Genomic DNA, 21,255 nt, shown 5'->3' with positions numbered 1-21,255 from the left:
TCCTTGCTAGTGTAGGTTTGACAGCACGCTGAACAAGACGCCTCTGTGGTTTTCGTAAAAATGGAAAAGCAGGAAAATCGTGCTGTCATCAAATACTTTTATTTGAAGGGGTTAACGCCGAAGGAAATTAAAAAAGAGATGGACTCAACACTGGGGACATCCTCCCCGTCATATTCAACCGTTAAGCAGTGGGTTTCCGAGTTTAAAAAGGGTCGTGTGAGCACCTCTGATGGGCCTCGCTCAGGACGCCCCGTTGAGGTCACAACTCCAGATATGATCGAAAAAATTCATCAAATAGTGCTGGGAGACCGCAGATTGAAAGTGCGTGAGATAGCTGAGACCTGTAAGATGTCATATGAACGTGTGCAACATATTTTGCACCAACATTTGCATATGGAAAAGCTCTGTGCAAGATGGGTGCCGCGTTTGCTAACAGTCGACCAAAAATTGATTCGAAAAAACATTTCTACCGCAAATTTGTCATTGTATAAGCGTAATCCAAGCGAATTTTTGCGTCGATTCGTAACCGTTGACGAAACGTGGGTCCACCACTACACTCCTGAAACCAAAGAACAGTCTAAACAGTGGATTGGACCAGGGGAACCAACTCCAAAGAAGGCAAAAACAATTTTTTCGGCGAACAAGGTTATGGCTACTGTTTTTTGGGATGCAAGAGGTATTATATACATTGATTACCTTGCAAAGGGTAATACTATCACTGGTCAATACTACGCAGACTTATTGCAACGTTTGAGCCACGAGGTGAAAATTAAACGACCTCATCTGGCGAAGAAAAAAATCTTGTTTCATCACGATAACGCACCAGCGCACACGTCAATCGTTGCGACGGCTAAAATCAACGATCTAAAGTTTGAATTGATGCCGCACCCTCCTTACTCTCCAGACCTAGCCCCGAGTGACTATTTTCTGTTCCCTAATCTCAAAAAATGGCTTGGCGGTAAGAGATTTGCGGACAATGAAGAAGTAATCGAAGCTGTAAATGGTTATTTTGAGGAGCTTGACGAATCAGTCTATAGAGATGGCATTAATAGACTGGAACACCGCTATGAGAAATGTATCAGCCTTGGAGGAGATTATGTTGAGAAACAAAAAAAAAAAATTTTTAAAAACCTTGTTTTTCTTGGTCAGGCCGGAAACTTATCAATCCACCCTCGTACAATAAATAAACGCAATAACTCTTAGTATTTTGGAAATGAATTTATTAGGGAGGACTGTTAATGGAGAGCTGCAAGTCCGGGACGTTTTTAGATTAAAGTAGGGAATAAGAGAATAAGGTATGTACAATCTCAACATAGGAAATACTAGGTAATAGATGTAGGCTCTAAACTATAATAAATTTAACAGTATTATTAGTAAGAATGTTTTGTCGGCTGTAACGTTGTCGTAGTTCTTAGGCTTTCACGGCCGGCGTCTATCGATGCTGTATTTTCTTCCGGGCTTTGTGGCCGTGGTCCGTGGAATCTTGCTTTTCCAGACGTTTCGCTGTTCTTTGCTAACGGCATCTTCAGTGGTGACTAGATAGGTGCTGAGTCGTAAATGATGCAGTTTGCAAAAAAAACTTTTGAGTGTTTCATTCCCACCAACCAGTAATGCTGGTGGGCGGGCAGTCCCTCCGGACTATGTCGGAAGGTAGGGCGGAAGGCCCTCTTCGGCCTGCCTTCAGGAATCGTGGCAATGGGTGGGTGGTGGTTAGGGTGAGAAAGTTGAGACGGACGAAATGAAGACAGAAGAGAATGAAAGATTATCTGTGGAATATTACTGCTGCAGCACTTGCCTAAGTGATCCAAGGAAACCACAGAAAAACTTGGACCAAGGCAGACAGACCCGGAATCGAACCAGCGTCCTCCCAGTTTGAAAACAGGTTACCATTCTTATACTGGAATCGTTACGGTAAGTGGTTTTATGGTTCACTGCGTCTATGTTGTTTTTGTGTTGATTCGGTCCCCTTCGGTTCGTAGCACATTGTTTATTTTTCAATGTCGGTTTCCAAGCTTTGCTGATATGTAAGCCATCATCTCTGTTTTTGTTATTAGATGTTGTTTAATTTCCAGAGCTACCCTTCTAGCCAGATTGTAGGATCCCGACGTTCTAACCAGGACAGTTATTTCTTTGAACTGTAATGGTGTGGCCTTCCTCAAGCGCGTGTTGAGCTATACGGCTATACCTGATTTCTCGGGTTGAAGTAATCTGATGGCTCTTTTGTGTTCTTTTCTCCTTGTCAATATGCTGCGTTGCGTCATCCCAATGTAGTCTTTACCACATTCACAGGGTAAACGGTAAACTCCTGTTAATAGTGGATCTAGAGGGTCCTTTGTTGATCTGAAGATGCCGTCAGCAAAGAACGGCGAAACGTCTGGAAAAACAAGATTTCACGGACCACGTGTAATAACATATTATAAAAGCAGTTAAAAATGTAATCGAGTGCTATCGACAACATAAAATTTGTTAAGAGATATAATTATAAAAATTAGTAAACAGTAGATTTCGGGTATAACGACGACGAAGGGGCGACTGTATTTTCGTCGCTACAGGCAAAGGTAAACAGATACAGATACGTATAAATCTAGGAGTCATACTTATTCAAAAGTTTACTAAACACAGTTGCTACTCAGAATATCACTTTGTACCATTTTAACGTATACGCTTACCTACCTACCTGACTAACATCTATGAACAAACGGTAAAAGTCACTACACTTGCTGACCATCTGTGTGGATGCAAAAAAATGATAAAAAACGTTTTTGTGTCTTTGGCAGCCAATTCCGGTCACTATATCTGCATGGGATTATTAGGATTTGTTACAAATAATTCATTAAAAACAGTCGATACACCCGATCTCGGCGTTACATTCGAAGTCACTATAGCCACATGCATTTGTACTAAAGTATACTTTAAATTCAAGGGACTTAGGTTTGATGTCGTTATAGCAAAATGGTCGCCAATGTTGTAATAAATTAAAGCGACTGTAATATGCAATGTTCTCATGTTTAGTTAACTCTAAAAATTACAATAATAAAAGTTTAAAACTATCATTACTAAAAAGCTTTTGATATATGTTTTTAATCAGAATTATTCTGTTAATAGCTTTTTTTCAATAAAACATTTCCGGAATTATAAAAAAATCAAAACAAGAAAATGACAGGTTGTTTGGTTCTAATAGTTTGTGTAGATATTCCTATCTGAATTACCTTCGCCCCTGTTGCAATTATGATAATAATAATCGATGTTTCTTCATTTACCTCTTTTATACTGATAAGCATGTTCTTAAACTCTAGTACGTAGAGCTCTCCGTGGCTGCCCCACGTAACAATGTACAGCCCAAGTAATTTCATATATCGTACCACAGCCTGGTACCTTTTTGTAAGATTTACCGTTTACTAATTTCATTCTCTGAAATGGTTGCTATCTACATTCCTCAAAAATGATAAGGTAGGTGAAATATAATTATTTTACATATACAGAAATTATTTTTTACATTATACTTGTTACATTATCTTATTATCTACTAGCTGTTACGGGCGGTTTCGCCCGCAGAAATTAATATTGTTTCTTTATAAAATCTTTTAACTCCCGATTCGCCCTTACAACGTTTTAATTTTATGTAATGTAGCCATCTTAGTTTTCAAATATAAACGTACTAGCAACATTTCATCCTTAGGGTTGATTTTTAAAAATTGCCAAAACACGTATCACATAGCTCGATTTAAAAATAAAAAAATAAAACTGACTGATTTTAATAACGTTTTCTTTATTTTTCTCTCAAAACATGATCCTTATAAGGAAGTTTCGGTTTCAGTTTCGGCCGAAACTGAAACTGTTGCCGAAATTCGGTTTCGGTTTCGGTTTCAGTCGTAAAAACCAGTTTCGGTCGGACACTACTTCAAATTATTATTTTATAACACCTTTATGTGAATATTTTTTCCTTCTACAGTACCCCTTATTGGGAGATTTTCCGATAGTGACTCACGTTATATAAGTGCATGTATATTCACTGAAATGAGCTTACATTTTAAGCGTATTTTGAATTACGTAATTTGCTAGATTTAATTCTTCTAACACAATACATAAAAAGTGTTACTAAACGATGTGATGTTTTAGAGGATTCGCGAAAATGTGTAATAAAGCAAAATATTGCTGTTAAAAATTTGTGAAATTTATCACGTTAGTTACGAAGTCAAATCGCAGTTATCTTTACGATACTAACAGGAAAGACGAGGGTGAAGGCAAGTAGAAAATGTTTGCAGTTAACAATCCATAAACGCGAGACGAAAGAGGCGAAAATGATTCCTTTAACGCCCTATAAAGTTTGTAAAACAAATCACCCTTCAGTATAAAGAGCTGTTTTGCGTAAAATATTCTCAACAGATGCTAAAGTTACGCCAACGACGCCAAAATGAAACTGGCATAAATCAGAATAATTTGCTTTCAACGCTCAAAATGCTATTATATAGATGACCTGCAACCCGCGAAAAATATTCAAAAGTTGTTTTTGCCTTTGCACCTTGGAGACCATAAAATATTAAAATTTAAATACTGTGCTGAATATCGTCTGCAATCGAAGTGCGATATTTTCAACCCTTCAGTACATAAAAATTGCAAGACCTTTTTCTCATACAAAAGTATAAAGGGTGCAAGATAAAGCAAGAAAAAGGAAAGGTGTGTTATTGATTTCAACACATCTGGTCTGTTGGGGAAGTGTGGAAGGGTAGTACGTATTATATTGTATTGGTACCGAGTGGAAACGTGTATTTTTAGCGTGATTGGTTGAGAAGTGATTGAGACGTGTTCGAGAAAGGATAGTGTGTAGATATGCTTGAATTATATATATGTTACCGGAAATGTATACAATTCCGGGGCTATTTAGGAAATAGAAAATATTGTTTCAAAGATTTTTTAATATACACATCCTGGGAAATGTATACATTTCCTAGGAGTTGTATGAAATTCCGATATTGTACTAGGAAATGTACAGGTCGGACGAAGGAAGCTGGCGAGCGGTCGCGCAGGTACTTGCCTATTTATTACCTATTTGGGTAAGTCACTTGGAACCGATACACAAATAAGCTTTCAGTAGGCGTAAATTATTGTATTAATACAGATAGGACAGTAGCGTACCAGAAAATATTTTAGAAACATAACTTACCAAAAAGAAAAAATAAACCTATTGCTTTTGTTTTATAGTTAGTTTTCACATTCACTGTCATCATGAGAATCTCTATCACTGTCACCAACATCAACAATTAGTTCTTCTGTTTGTCTGTCTATTACTTGCTCATGGATCCCTATTTTTAAATATTTAATCTACGCCCCTGGTAGGAATACTGAAGAAGGAGGGCTGCAATCTTTATACCTAAAACTGCCTACTTTTGCCACCGAGCATCCACGCCATTTTAAAAATTCCGCCTGCTTCCAGCGTCAGGCCTGTATAAAACTAATGCTTTCTGTGAATAAAATACTCTAACATATCAACCCGCCTCCCCCGGACACTTGTACAATAATACTATATCAAAACACAAAAAATTCTTCAGAATTAGTAATAACAACTTCCGAGAACATAAATCTAAACAACTATCAATAATTAAACATCAAAATAATATAAAAGATTTGAAACACTTTAAAAATTTGAATTCATCGTAACTAAGCAGCGGAGAGCCCATATAGGTACAGTAATAAATAACAGGCACATGTGTATGGGCACTACCCATCCTCCCTTCCTTGAGAGACTTTACTCCCCCCTTTTAATGTTGCAACAGATTTCTGTTTCCGCTTCCGCAATTACGAAAGTTCTGCATACTTTTCCGCACCTGGTTCCGCATTTATATAAGGGAAACTTATCAGAACATAACTGAATCTTATTTCTCATCTTTCTGAAAAGTAATGTATCGGAACAATAAAACAAGTCGTAAAAATTTATTATTTATCCGTTAACTGGACCTAACCGTTTCCAGAACACATTGTAAACTGTCACTTGGTTAATGTATTATTATCAACCGTTTATATTTATGAAGTATTAGCGACAATGTACAGCGCTATAGCAAGAAAATTTTAAGTTTAGAGAAAAATAAACGCCTTTGAATACAATCTAACGTTGTAATTTACCGCCCGTGTGTGATGCGCCCCTGTCATCGGGGAGCATTGCTTTTTAATAGTGCATTTCTGCAGTAGTTTCCTAGTATTTCGTATGATGATATTAACCTCTGTTTCTGCTTCTGTTCCCGTTATAACACTTCTGTTGCATCATTACCTTCCTGTTCAATCACACTACACTCCGTCCGTGTATTACTCCGTCGCGTTTGATTTAAACCAATTAACGTGGTTACTGGACTAGAAATGTGTCATACTTCCATTCTAAATGTGGTAAAGCTACCGAACCACGACTTTTTCTATAACCTTTTCATTCTTGGAAATGACTTAAAATGGCCCAATTATGATTAAATTTGCAGTGACCGTAAGCATGTTTGGTATATTTGTAGCCTGGTATCCATGCTCGTTAATCGCCATTCATCATAATAAGGCAGACAGTCCTAACACAGGTTGGACACGCACGTCCACTCTTTCCTGTCCTAAGCTAATCTTCGCATTTCCCTAAAACTAGAACATCCCACATCCTTAACTATTGCGAACAGTAATCTAATCTAGATCTACCTCTTCCCCTTCTAACTCCTGCTTCTGCCTCTAAAATGTCTCTAACTAGACCTTCCAAAGAGATCGAAATCGCGATCCGCGTCTGGCAGTTTCGACAGAATACAGACCACTTCGAATTATTTTGTTCGATTAAGCTAACGTGCCTATCACGTTGAGGTTGGCTACGCCGGGATTCGTTTTCAGCAAGTAGATATCCACACAAGTGGACCTTGTTGGAGCATACGTAATCCTAAAATGTAGCATCGTGCTACAGATGGCGTTTACTGCGCCATTTGTAGTATTTTCTAAAACGCACTGTTAAGACAGCAGGTAAAAGTTGGTCTGTGTTCTGTCGGAGCTGCCTGCGACGCGCTGATGAGATCCAAAAAGATCGAAATCGCGATCCGCGTCTGGCAGTTTCGACAGAATACAGACCACTTCGAATTATTTTATTCGATTAAGCTAACGTGCCTATCACGTTGAGGTTGGCTACGCCGGGATTCGTTTTCAGCAAGTAGATATCCACACAAGTGGACCTTGTTGGAGCATACGTAATTCTAAAATGTAGCATCGTGCTACAGATGGCGCTTACTGCGCCATTTGTAGTATTTTCTAAAACGCACTGTTAAGGCAGCAGGAAAAAGTTGGTCTGTGTCCTGTCGGAGCTGCCAGCGACGCGATGATGAGATCCAAAAAGATCCAAATCGCGATCCGCGTCTGGCAGTTTCGACAGAATACAGACCACTTCGAATTATTTTAGACCTTCATGCTTGAGAAGGTGCCCTACCAACCTATCTCGTCTATTTCTTATTGACTTCCATAGAGTCCTCTGTTTTCCTATTCTTTCTTCATTTCTAACCTTCTCTATCCGCGGTATCTTCATCATTCGCCATTACCATAAATAAATAAAGTGTTAATGATACTGACAAAATTAATTCCCCGAAATAATAAGAGAAAAAAGTGCCTCCTGTTTAAGAAAGAGACATACACTAAATGACAGTTTTCTTCCCTAACTTTTGTTATTTTGTTCAACGGCTTCGCCAAGGCTCTTGAAACATTCCGAAAGAAGAGAAAAACATTAGATACAGACTGTGTCACGTAAGAAATTGCATTCTCGTTAAAGTTGCGTAATAGTTCATAAACAAGCCGAAAATTGTCGTGGTTCAGAAAACTTTAAGAACTTGAAGTGGTAGGGAAACTTTCGCGAACTCTGCGACAAGAAAACGAGTTCGATAAAAAAAATTAACACGAACAGTTCATTTCTTGGTATTCTTCCTTGTAAACTGACAAGTTCCAAAAAAAAACCAATATCTACAACCTCCAAGGTTTATAAGTCTCCTTTTGTGTTTCTTTTACTTTTTGCAACTTTTTACAAGGAGACAACGATGGCAAGTACTTCAGATAAATACACCATTTATTCTTTCAATAAACCGCTTTATTACTTTCTTCTGAAAAGTGCTTTTGTTGTAGACAAAAATACGAAACCTCATTACATAGGTACATATCAGGTAAATAATATCGCTTTCTAATCTACAAAAGAACGATTAATTTATTATAGTTTCATCGACGTTGAAATTCAACAAAATTATCTATCTAAGTTAACTTGGTCTATTGGCGTTTTCTTATCATAATTTAGAACCTTGCCGCTTAAAAAACTCGGGCTAAGTCGCTAAGTACTTGGAGCTACAACATTGTGGTTTACCTAAATAAGTATTTTTTTGAAGTGAAACTTTTTATATTTGATGCCTAATGTTTAGTGAGGCTGAAAAGCTTAATTTTTGCTTCAGTAGGGTTTTTCTAAGAGCGCACCGTTTTTAAGCTATTCATAAAAAAAGTGCTCCAAAACGTGCATTTTTTGATGAAAAATTAACAATTTCAATTGCGAATAACTCGAAAAGCATTGATTTATATTTCCTCCCTTCCTTGAGAGACTTTACTCCCTCCCTTTAATGTTGCAACAGATCTCTGCTTCCGCTTCCACAATTACGAAAGTTCTGCATTCATTTCCGCACCCGGTTCCGCATTTTTATAACGGAAACTTATCGGAACATAATTAAATCGTATTTCTCATTTTTCTGAAAAGCAATGTATCGGAACAATAAAACAAGTCGTAAAAATTTATCCGTTGACTGGACCTAACCGTTTCCAAAAAACGCAATGTAAACGGAATGGGCAGGTACCTGCGCAGCTTTTAGCGACCCCACTGTCACATAGTGAATGTATTATTATCAACCGTTTTAATTTATGAAGTACTAGCTTTTCCTCGCGGCTTCGCTCGTTATTCATTAAAAACTGCTCCAAAACGTGCATTTTTGATGAAAAATTAACAATTTCAATTGCGAATAACTCGAAAATCATTGATTTATATAAAATGTATGTACGTATAAAATACATTTGCTTAAAATTCAAACCCCAATTGATTTCTACAGTTATTATAATGGTGCCAATTATTACATCTTAAAAAAGGTGGCACCCAACCTTGGGGTAAAAGTACACATCAGCACCATATATACAACTTGTAATCGTTGAGTTTTTCCTTACTTACTATTTAAATTTCATGTTAATTGGTCTTGCCCGAAAGAATTCGAAACCAAAAACCGTCATCCTTTGGAATAAATTTGCTGGAACGAGCGAAGACTCATAGACACTTCAAGTATACTTCGTTTACTTTCTGTAGCGATGTGACCTTCAGTTTGACCAGTTTGACCGGCGCAAAATAGAAAAGAACAGCACTAGGCCAGAAAAGAAAGGAGACAACTCTCAGCCAAACTCTTAACCAGCGAGGAGCGTATAATCCGTACAGTAGTGCACGGAAAAATTGACCATTTTATCCACTACAAATGCATTGCTCAAATGTGCTGTGATTGGTACCATTTTCTACTGAAAATATCAACGAGATGTTTATTTATATTTGAAGACATATTAAGAGCTTTAACGCTTGTTTTCGACTCGCACTACTACTATTCATGATTGAACAAAACTTTTGGCAAGTTACTGTATGAAAAAGTATGTTTAATGAACAAGAGTCGATAGTATAATGAGCTTTTTTCTCCCTACCCACGATTTTGCCAACGCGCATCCAAAACATTAGAAGGGACACATCGCTAGAGAAAGTAAATGAAGTATAACTCAGAATCTTTTGGACTATGTTGAGTTGCGCAGTGACACAACTCATTTATTGATTTCTGCACCTCCTAAAAACGTTAGCTGGCATTGCTCATTACTATTTATTTGGAGCTCCGTTCCTGGTTGTTTAAAGAGACGTAGGATAATGTTGGTTTAGGTTGCCCCCATTTGAAATTTAATCTTAGAGTTATTACGCGTCTAAATAGCGCCGCCGCTTGTCAAAGTTGCTGGAATATAATTTGACAGGATAACACTGAGGTCGGGAATAATTCACTTAAATAAGTACAATTGTGGCCGTGGCATATTTTACAAAATACCCACCCTGTGCGGTATATTCTTTATTTGAGGCTATTATATTATATAATATTTTAAACAAAAGAAAATTTACCCATTTAAAAATCAAAAAGTTTGTTGTTCCTGTAGTTTTATTAAAAATGAAGGTAAACTACAACATCAAAAGCAGGCAAGGGAAATTCAAAATTAAAATGGTAAAAGTCAACAAAGCAGAAATAGATTGTAAAAGCGCAGCCCACGAATTGAATTGCAACCAGTACGATGCTACGAGGCATATCCGTAAAATAATAAGGTCTCCCATTGTTTTTTTTTTCAAATATGTTTTATAACATCTTTATTGGCAATAAATGTTATATGATGAAAAGTATGGATTTTCAGCTATTTTGCGACATAATCACCATTTTTATGCTTTCGTGGAAGAGGGGAAATCTTCAAAAGACGCCCAGCCGTCCATACGACTGGGTAGTGTCGGATTCCCCAGGAAGAAGCTCTCGGACCTACCGACTAAAACCGCTCTACCTTAGGCCGTTCTAGGGCCGATAATGGTCCAATCACCATTGCGATCGATAACTTTGTGCATGCGTTGTGACCGTTTTTGTATACCCTTATCATAGAAATCTTCCGCCAGGTTCCGCAGGTACCAGTACCCGAGATAAAAACGTTCAGTCTCTCAGAGTCTCTGAAAGCGAGACTCGAGTCTCCGTCACTCATCGAGTCTCTCTGGTGTCGCTGAGAGAGACTGTCAAAAAACTGTTTAGCGTCTCTGAATGAGAGACTCGAGTCGCTCATAGAGAGATCCTCATTTCGTATCCAGTCTCTGAACGAGAGACTCGAATCTCTCAATAAGTGGTGTCTCAATAGACACGGTTAAACATTTTTAAGTTCAACATATTTCAGAGATCCCACTCTTTCTACGAGAGACTCCAGTCTCTCAATTTTTCAGTTTTATTCATTCAGTCTCTCTGTGAGAGACTCGAATCTCTGCATTAACAATTTTATCGTTCGAGTATTTCATACAGAGATTGTGAGAGATCCATAAAAACATCAAGACAATAACTGAGAGACTGTGAAGGACTGTGAGTGACGTTGAAAGACTCTAAAAGATTCTGAGAGACTGAAAATTTTTGTCTAGGGTAGGTACCACGTTTTTCAATTTTCCGTTGGTCTGGAAATGTATTTCACCCAGGTATAACTTCAACTCAGGAAAATCGCTATGTGCTATGTCTGGGCTATAGGCTCAATGGGTCAATTGGGCAGTGTTCTTGACACTCAAAAAACGGACCACTGCCTGCAAGTCACATTTGGCGGAAGAAGCGAAGGGGAGCTCTATCGCGAATGGAGGCCCAGTTAAGATTAAGTATCGCAGCTGGTTGAACGTGATGAGGTTTTGAAGAGGGAAGTTCACGGTTCCAACGCCTTGGGAATCTTACTTTGTGGACACGCCAAGGTATAAAAAATAAAATCGACTCAACCGATTTTTCACAATATATTGCTACGATCACGAACATGCTTAATAAAAAGAACACGATGTTAAAAGTAACGCCTTTATTCGAATGCTTAAAAGGCCAGTTTTGTTAGGTGCATAAGAATCCTGTACATGTTATTCTCGACTTGAACAATCCACATACAAGACCTTTATTTCCCTTTGGTCAATCTAGTTGGATCGTTTATAACGCTAAAACTCATTTCACAGTTTGCTGTATCTCCGCTTTCTCAGTATCTTTTGTTCTCATGCAGCTGTAGTAGCATTTAACCCGTATTTTCCTTCTCAACAACGAGAGTTAACTACAAATGAAAGGAAAATAACAACCGCAGTGGTTGGTTTTGGTACAACGTCTTGCCTTTCCAGCGAAACTATGTTCACAATATGACTTTACAACAATACTAGACAGGACATTTGGTTTGCATTGTTTTGACTGCAAAGAAACAAGGGACGGTAAAAGCTTTGGAGGTAAAACGAAGAAATACAAACTAAGATGTGTTTGTTTATCATGAAGGAAGTAAACTACGAGGTCTGTCAAAAAGTATCGCAAATTTTGTGAGCAGGTGCAAAATTCAATTTTTGTTCTTCCACAAATCCGGGCGTTTCTGGCGGATTTCCTTGCACAAATTGCGCATAACTTGCAGGTAATATTCCTTATTGACTGTTATACCTTGTGACAAGAACCCATGATGCACCACGCTCCTGCAATTGAAGAAAACTATAAGCAAACCTTCACATTCGACCTAACTTGGCGCGCTCTTTTTGAGCATTGGTTTCCACGTTATAACCATAAACCCATAATTCGTCACCAGTTATGACTCTTTGCAGCAAATTTGGATGGTCGCGGAGAGAGTCCAACAGCTCCTTAGGAATGTAATGCGATGCTGTTATTGGTCGAAATTGAGAAATTTTGGAACAAATTTCGCGGCGACCCGTCTCATACCCAAATAATTGGTAAAAATCGAATGGCAGGAGCCAATCAATATCTTCAGGTTCTCAGCAACTTCTCTGACTGTGATTCGACGATTAGGCAATACTATTTTTTTCACTTCATCAATGTTTTCGCCTGTTGTTGACATGTTCGGTCATCCGACACTCTCTATTCGTTTACATCTTTTCGGTCCTCTGAAAAACATTTTGTCCCACCGATAAGCGTTTTTTCGGTCCAAGGTAGCTTCACCATATGCCACAGTCAACATTCGGAAGGCGTCCGCGCACTTAATTTTGTTTTTCACACAAAATTTGATGCAGATTGTTTGATCCATTTTTTGGAATAGGCAAAAATCGATGACGAGCAAGCAAAGCAACTGTCAAAAATTAACTGAACATTCAACATGACCGAACTTGTCGGTATGAGTGAGAGACATGAGTACTAACATAATGCCACAAAAAAATCGGAACACAAATATAAGTAACCCACGGAAATTCAAAATCTGCAAACTGAGTAACAAACGTTTGCATTTTCAACGCAAGACTAAAATGCTCATAAGTGAGCGAAACACGTGCCTGCGATTTTTAAAGTGTTGTGGTTAGTACGGCTAAGACCCTTTCCTTTTGTGGATATATGTGTGTTGTTCTGGATAGGCCTTATTAAACGAAAAGTTCTTTTATTTAAACGGAATAACGTACAGTCTATGTCCACGTTGAAATTCTATTATAAATACTGGCAAAATAAATACTTTTGTAGAATTATATTCAATACATTATTAAATTAATCTGCTTTTAGTTAACATTACCACTACAGATAACCTCAAATTGATAAATAAAAGTTGTTGCTGCTATCACTCCCTCGCTCGCAATCGAACTCGAGCTCCTGGTTTTACGCACCAGTCCTATTCTACCACTAATGCTACGAGGAGTACTCGTGCGTCAAATTAGGGTCCCGATTTCGATTCCCGACGAAGGAGTGACAGTTGCAACGTTTTATCATTAATTTTAGGTTATCTCTAGTGGGTAAAGTAAATTCAAAAAAATTAATTCAGTAATACATTATCATCATCATAAGGGCCCTGGAACTACCCAAATCCTTAACTATTTGGGAACAGTAATCTAATCTTGGTCTACCTCTACTCCTCTTAACTCCTGTTTCTGCCTCTAATATGACTCTCACTAGACCTTCATGCCTGGGAAGGTGTTCTACCAACCCATCATGCCTATTTCTGAATTACTTCCATAGAGTCCTCTGTTCTACTATTCTTTCTACTATAATACATCTTCATTTCTAACCTTCTTTATCCAAGGTATTCTCATCATTCACCTGTAATAACAATTTTCTTTTGGCCGCGCCCACCGTCTTTAATTCGCACCCGTACCTACATATATACCCCTACAAGTGACTACTTTTTATTGAAGGCGACTCGACCCTGCGCTATTCCCTGCTGTATATCCTTACTACATCTTCCGTCCTGACCTCCTAGTTACCTAAAATCAGCCACTTTTAATCCGCCGTCTCCTATCTTTATATTCGCTCCTTTCCTACTTTTTCTTCCTTTGCATACCAGTATTTTTGTTTTATTTCTATTTATATTCATAATACAATACTGTTTTGTAAATACCGCTTCCATTTTAATTAAAGCCATCTTTAATTTCTCCTTGCTACATGCTAATACTGCTATATCATCTGCAAATCTAAGCATACTAATCTTTTGTCCCTGTATATCTATTCCTTCAGTTGGACTGTCTTTAATGATGTTGATTGCGTCTTCGATGTATAGATTAAGAAGTAGCGGTGACAGTGTGCATCCTTGTCTGACTCCTTTTCTAATATTTACTTCTCTACGTTGCAGTTCCAGCTCTATAACTGCCTATTGCTCTTTTATACAAACTAACTTTCACTTTTCTATATCTGTAACTCATCCCTACATTTTTAAGTATATTTAACATCTTGTCCCATTTAACATTGTCAAAAGCTTTTTCTAAATCTACAATACTCTTTCCTTTTTCTATTGTTACCCGTAAAACTAGAATGGCCTTTCGCTTTCCTCGATTTCTTCTAAACCCAAATTCCGCCCCTTTTTTAATACATCGGTGAAATAATTTTGAAATCAGATGAGTAGTTTCGTAGATTAACTCCTACATCCATACTTATGGACTTTATTTCCTTATTATACTTATGCTTCTGGTTAAACCCATCACCGGAAAGTTAAATTTGTGAATGTTAACGACAGCACAAATTGCTGGTGTTAGCAGTCGCCGTTATCATTCTGAGTAGTTTCTTATCTCAGTCATGAACTAAGAAGAATTTCCGGATCCCGGATCACCCATTTCTTCTTATGGGTTAATCAGATGCTTATGGAGTTTTAAATTTTTCATTTTGTTATTTTCGGCACTTATTGCACAATATATTTGTAAAATTAATCTTCAGTTAACACGAACGAGGTTAATTTATGGTTAAGTAATGTATTTTAGTTTTTTCTACACACATACGAAAGTGTAATTATTTTTCGAATTACTATGTAGATATATACTTTAAAGCTTGACTAGTACAGAAACAGTTAAAACAAATGAAATCAACGGAAATTGCTTAGTAAAAGCTCGAGTAAAAGCATTTTGATGTTAAATTCATGAATATTTATAAAAGGCAGTTAGGAAAATCGTTTAAACAAATTAATGTTTTATTAATGATCCCTAAAAATTCTCGAAATTGTTATCGGTTAATTGAACTCCGACACTTCAGAAGAAAGTTAAATAACTCAGAACAATTAACGAAGGAAAGCGAGAAATGATAAGTTTGATCCTCCAGTTTTATAGTCATTAAGGATGAATTTAAAAAGATATACAGTGCTTCAAAAAAAATTTATGTAACGAAGGTGTTCTAGCAGAAGCAGAAATAGAAACGGAAATATTATATTTAACCTGTCTCAAAAAGCATGTAAATACTTTATATAGTGTAAAATTGAATCCTGTTTAGATTATTATTTAGAATTGATTACTCGATTATGATTTCACACCAAGAACGACGCATGAACGAATGCCGCAGGCGATCGATACCAGCATTTTTGATGTACTTACTAAAATGATGGTAAGTGTGGTTATAATTTGTACAGTGGAGAAGACTGACAAAAAAGGAAACCTGCGGGAAGTTTCTGGAAATAAATAGGAATGTTCATAAACGTGTTAACTAATCGATAAACATTCGACGAGATTTAGTCAAAACGATAGAGCTGATATAAAAGCGCGTGAGGTGATGATTGACAGATAAATAATTTTAATATGCTTACTGACAATGGGTTAAATAAATTACTTTTATATACTCGTAAATGAACTAGAAAATGAAGTTATTTAGTTGCCTTACTATTTTTATTTTGAACCCACATGTTTTTGGCAGAACCTCATCTTGACAAAAATGTAAACTAATAATAGTTTTATGAAGATCTCTGACACCTTATTGTGTACATGTTATAATCTTCAACTTGAATTTTGAATTCAAAATCTTTATTGTATGTATATACCTATTTAATGGCCACATTTTTACTTATAATAGAGTTAAAATTTGATTTAATGTCCGACAATTGAATTAGAACATCCGGAGTGATATCTAGCCTGGTTCTGAATTTTTTTTTAGTACATGTGTAAACTGAAAAGCTGTCTGTAATCTGTAAAAAAAAACCGAAATATTGACGGTTTAGTTTGATTTGCGAATGGTTTCTGCAACCGTTCTTCCTTTCATTACTGGTTCGGTCATGAAAACTATGCTGGTGTTACGGTTAAATACAAAATCATTGTTTTTCGTAGAATTTTGTACATTTTTATTAGGATAAGAAACGTCGTCTTTCACGCGCAATCCATGTGTTCCTTCCATGGAATATCAAGGTTCTACGGAACACCAAGGTTTCACGGAACACCAAGGTTCCACCGAACACCAAGGTTCCACGGAACACCAAGCTTCCACGGTACACCAAAGTTCCACCGAATACCAAGGTTCCACCGAACACCAGGTTCCACCGAACGCCAAGGTTCCACGGAACACCAAGCTTCCACGGAAGACCAAAGTTCCACCGAACACCAAGGTTCCACCGAACACCAAGGTTTCACCGAACACCAAGGTTCCACCGAACACTAAGGTTCCATCTAACACCAAGGTTCTACCGAATACTAAGGTTCCACCCAACACCAAAGTTCTATGAAACACCAAGGTTCCGCAGAACACCCATTTGGCAACCGCTGCACTAGACGGTGGCCTTTTTACGATTTTGAATTCATTTAATTTTTTCTGCTCATGTTAAAATAAGCTTTAATTTTTGTAATTACAACCTTCAATTGTATTTAATGCACACTTATTGCACCTTTACGATGTTAGTCACCCTTTCGTTCCATTTATGGATTTCTAGGGTGTTTAAATTTGTTAGACTTCAGCTGTGCTTACACTTTGACAACATGTTTCGTTAACGAATCGATATCTGTAAGAGCGGAGAAGTTTGAAATTTGGGGATTAAATCTGATTTATGTCGCTCGGTCGGCGGTAGTTACGAAGTCTGGATGCCGTTGTAAGTGCACGCCTGTTATTGGCTAGAACACGACCAACACAAATGCCCCGTGATTTATACCTTCCTTTTTGCCCAAGCCTATCAAACTGCTTTGCTTGCTATTATTATAGGTGATGCGACATTATGGGAGAAATTCTTCCAAGACAATCAATAAGCTACTTGATAGATTTCTCTAGTAGGTAGAGTTCGCTCAAAATATCACGAACCTTGGTTTTAGGTTGCGCAGAGACAAAACTTCGCCCTTTCAATTGTTTCAACATTTTTACTTATAGAAAACATTGGCCGTCACTCTTTGCAATTTTTTACCATTTAGACCAGGGATGTAACGGAGGTAGTTTTATCGGAACCGAAGGCGGAGTCGGAGTTTTTAAATTTGCTTTATCGGAGTCGGAATCGGAGTCGGAAACAGAGTCGGAGGCAGGGTCAGAAGTGGTGGCATGAGAGAGAATGTTTATTTAGGGACAAATAAAACATTATTTAGTCAAATTTTTTTCATTTCAATTTTCAATTATAAAATAAAACACAAACAATGAAAAAATAATTGACGATAGAGTGCTCAGTGCACGTAGTGGAAGTCGGGGGGATTCCCCGCGCGACATGTATGAAGTTCATACTATGAACCTGTTCATAACAGGTCGCCGCGCCGCCGCTATGTTATGCTTCGACCTCCGATTAAAACCTTCGATTTAAAAGTGTCGGAAATTCTGACTTAACGGAACCGGAGTCGAAGCTCCGTAACGTCCCTGATTTAGACCATTGCCTAGCATTCGGGAAGACAACGGGTCGATTCCGGGTCTGTCTGTCCTGGTCCATTTTTTCTATGGTTTCCTTGGATCACTTAGATGAATGCTGGGCCAGTATTAATATTCCACGTGGTAATGAAACTAAAGTTTTTTTTTTAAAGTGAAACTTATTACATCGCCTCAAATTTTTTCGTCCATCTATACATATCGCCTTATAGCCGGTCGCGGAGTAGGGGTATAAGTGAAAGGCGCTCGGTACAGCAGCCAACGCCAATATGACGGCGCCTCCGGCTCGCATGAGCTAACCGTGCAGCATTTGTATTCTCACTCATTCGTGCAAGTGCATGACAATTACCTTTATAGACTGTGAAACTCAAAGCGAAGGTGAAATTATTGATAGAATAACTGAAGTTCAAAATTATTCATGATTTGAATAAATATTGTTCTCAGTTTTTAACATGCGTCTATCATCTGAATGATTGTATTTATTATGTATTCCGTACTCTCATACGAACATAGAAATTAAAATTTATAGTTGGATATCTTGTCTACTAATGATGTCCCATTATCATTTTCATTTTCCAGTCATTAAGATAAGATTAAGTAAGCGATTTTAATTTTAATACCCTAAATCGAATAATTTTCCGAAAATATGCAGTTAAATGCCTACAATCCGATAAGATTCACTTGCATCGTGGTTTCATAAAACCACACAATTGTTTTTTTTTTACTTGGAGCTTTATACTTAACTATATGGCGGGGTATATAGTTAACAAGCCAAGTCAACTTTTTCGTTACGGAGTGCTGACTGCTTCTCACGCGTGCAATTGATTTGTCTGTGCACCAGTTGCTTCGAAGGTTGCGAGTAGGTATGAGTGTTTCGCCGGTTGACACATGCAATTACGAAGGGCGAAGAGATAAAACCGTTACCAAACTGCCAACTGTTCTCAATCAATGGTGGTTCATTATCTTTTTGTGCATAGTTTCTATACCTTCTACGTTGGGGCGCTATTACGAGATGCACTCTACACTGTCTCCAGCTATTACCCTTCAAATATTCCGGAATACTGATCAGACATACTGTATTACTGTTTCTAATTAAATGTATAAATAGATGATCCCTGCCATTAAAGCTGAAGTATAACAACATCAAAAGCATCACTGAATAAATTATTTATTATGTAAGGATGGTATATCAATATATCGGATGAAATTATTATCACCATTACGGTATTACAGGAGCAGTCCAAAGTGAAACCGAAAAAAATGAAATAATTATTCCATGATTCGATATTTGCCACCAGTGGAGTACTTACTACATTATTTTTCCTCTGTACTTATATTGGCATTTTATGTGTTTACCATTACGGCCTCTTTGGTTTATTTACGGTCATAGCACAAAACCGGCTTTCAACTTTCAACAGCAAACTCATTTTAACAGCTTTCAGCCGATTCGTTGGTTTTACAGTGTTTTGCATTGTTTGGTCGGTAATGCTAGGAAGGGGAAATAATTTTACTCTGGCCATTGTATATCATAAATGTTCCATGAAAATATATTGCCCTCTTCTACACGCTTGCAATAAACTAACACAAATATATGGAAGTAGCCCAACATGTTAGGAAAATACAGTGAATGGGTATTCAAATATAAACGGAAACAATTACAAACTTATACCAACATGAAAATATAGTCATCATTCCGAGAATGACATTTTGTGTTCAATGCGAAACATAAATGCTTTGTGTATAAGCAAACCTGTTCAACTTTGTGAAATATTAATTCAGTAAAAACAAAGAACTGTGTAGCTACGTATGTATATTTTACCGAAAGCAGATGCTTTCACGAAAGCTATGTTAATGCAAATATGTAGAACAAAAGCATCACCTGCAAGATAGAATCTTTTCAAAAATCATCGCAAGATGGCCTACATATAGAGATTTTTTCGTGACAAAAATTTTAACAGCAAACTAAGCATAACTCTTAACCGCATTTTGGTTGTTGATTTGCTATAAACGATGAAGATAAATGCATTTTTTGTCGTTTTTTTTTGACGTGACAACGTCTTATAATTCGATGGAGCCGGCTGCACGCACGAAAAAACATGACTCATGCGGCGTTACCTCGCTCTGAGGCGTTCCATTTAAGGCTTGAAGTGCAAGCGAGAGCGCGGAACGAGCGACCAAAGAGGCACAATCGGCCTCCGCGTTCGGCAGCGTTCGACATCTGTCTCTCTCCTACTTGAGTGAGCGATGCGTCCGTGTGGACATCTGCTATACAATAATACATTTCCATTTACCTCCTTCTCTATATCCATACAAAATTTTCTTTTGAAAAATGAAACCATTCCATCAGTATTTTCTTATGACGTTGTCACGTTCAACTATCGTCAGTAAACCGACTTTACAGACAACCGATTTTTTGCTTATAAAATGTAAAGTAAACCAGCAGTCTCTTTGAAATCAACAGATTTCTGTAGTCAACTTTCACATATGTCGAATGTTTAAACATTCGTGTTTCTTTGGCTCGGAGGATAGCTGCATTTGACATTATTTATGTAAGGTGTTCTAATTAAGGCGGTTTTGTTCATTATACATTTGATAAAAAAATGTTTTTTTTAAAAGCGGTCTGGGGTGATATATTTATCTCTAACATTTTTCCAGAAAAAATAGATTATTTTATATATGCAGAAGAAATGTAACTACTTGCATGACTGAAAATATTTTCTATATATGCATCAATGATTTTGGGCTACTTTTATAAAAACATTTTTGAAGTGAAACTTCTTTACGCACGGTAGGGTAAGTTCGTTTCATGCGAGTTCTATGTAACAAAATCATACAACGGATGTCTTCTAGTGGGGATCGCTTGAGCCGTGAGTGAGCTTCAATGCAACGTTCGTTACAGGCAACTCCGGCATGTACAGTGTAAAATTTAAATTCGTACTGTACAAACAATACAATTAAACCAATTCCTTAACCTCTATCCCGGTATGTTTGTGTTTTTGAAGAAGTTTCACTTCAGTAGCGTGTTGTATAATTACACCTTGTATTTTTTTGTTCTTATTAAATGTATAATAACAGAGTTATGAACGAAACCGCCTTAGGTGAAACAGCCTGTATATATAGCTCTTATTGGTTTAGAATTCCAGAAATAACTTCAATATTTTTAGAAAAAATAAATTAAGCTTGATATCTAAGTTTTTCGTATATCTTTCTATGTCAAAAACATCCTGAAACTAATAAACTTTATAAAAACTCACCACCAACGCAAAATTATGTCACAAGCACCGATCGGTATGCACTCACCTGAAATAAATTAAATCAAAATTAGAAAATATACACTAAGCGAAAAGAATTATTCTAATTAGTAAATATAGGTTATTAAATATCGCTATTTTCTATGCTTCAAAAAGTATTAAAAAATATGGTTTTTAGAAAGGTAATATTTTATATATATTTAATCTTCTTTATCCAAGGT

The 21,255-nt window shown here is 37.1% G+C and overlaps 1 protein-coding gene across 1 annotated transcript in view; it reads right to left on the bottom strand.

Moving 5' to 3' along the window:
- The window catches only part of LOC108734906, a 418,148-nt gene that overhangs the window by 155,652 nt on the left and 241,241 nt on the right, over positions 1–21,255 (bottom strand). The window lies entirely within an intron of this gene.

Source organism: Agrilus planipennis, unplaced genomic scaffold (genome assembly GCF_000699045.2).
Source record: "Agrilus planipennis isolate EAB-ADULT unplaced genomic scaffold, Apla_2.0 scaffold84, whole genome shotgun sequence".
In the NCBI taxonomy this organism is placed as follows: domain Eukaryota; kingdom Metazoa; phylum Arthropoda; class Insecta; order Coleoptera; family Buprestidae; genus Agrilus; species Agrilus planipennis.
Note: the sequence above shows the minus strand (reverse complement) of the source record. Positions and strands in the feature narration are given on the sequence as shown.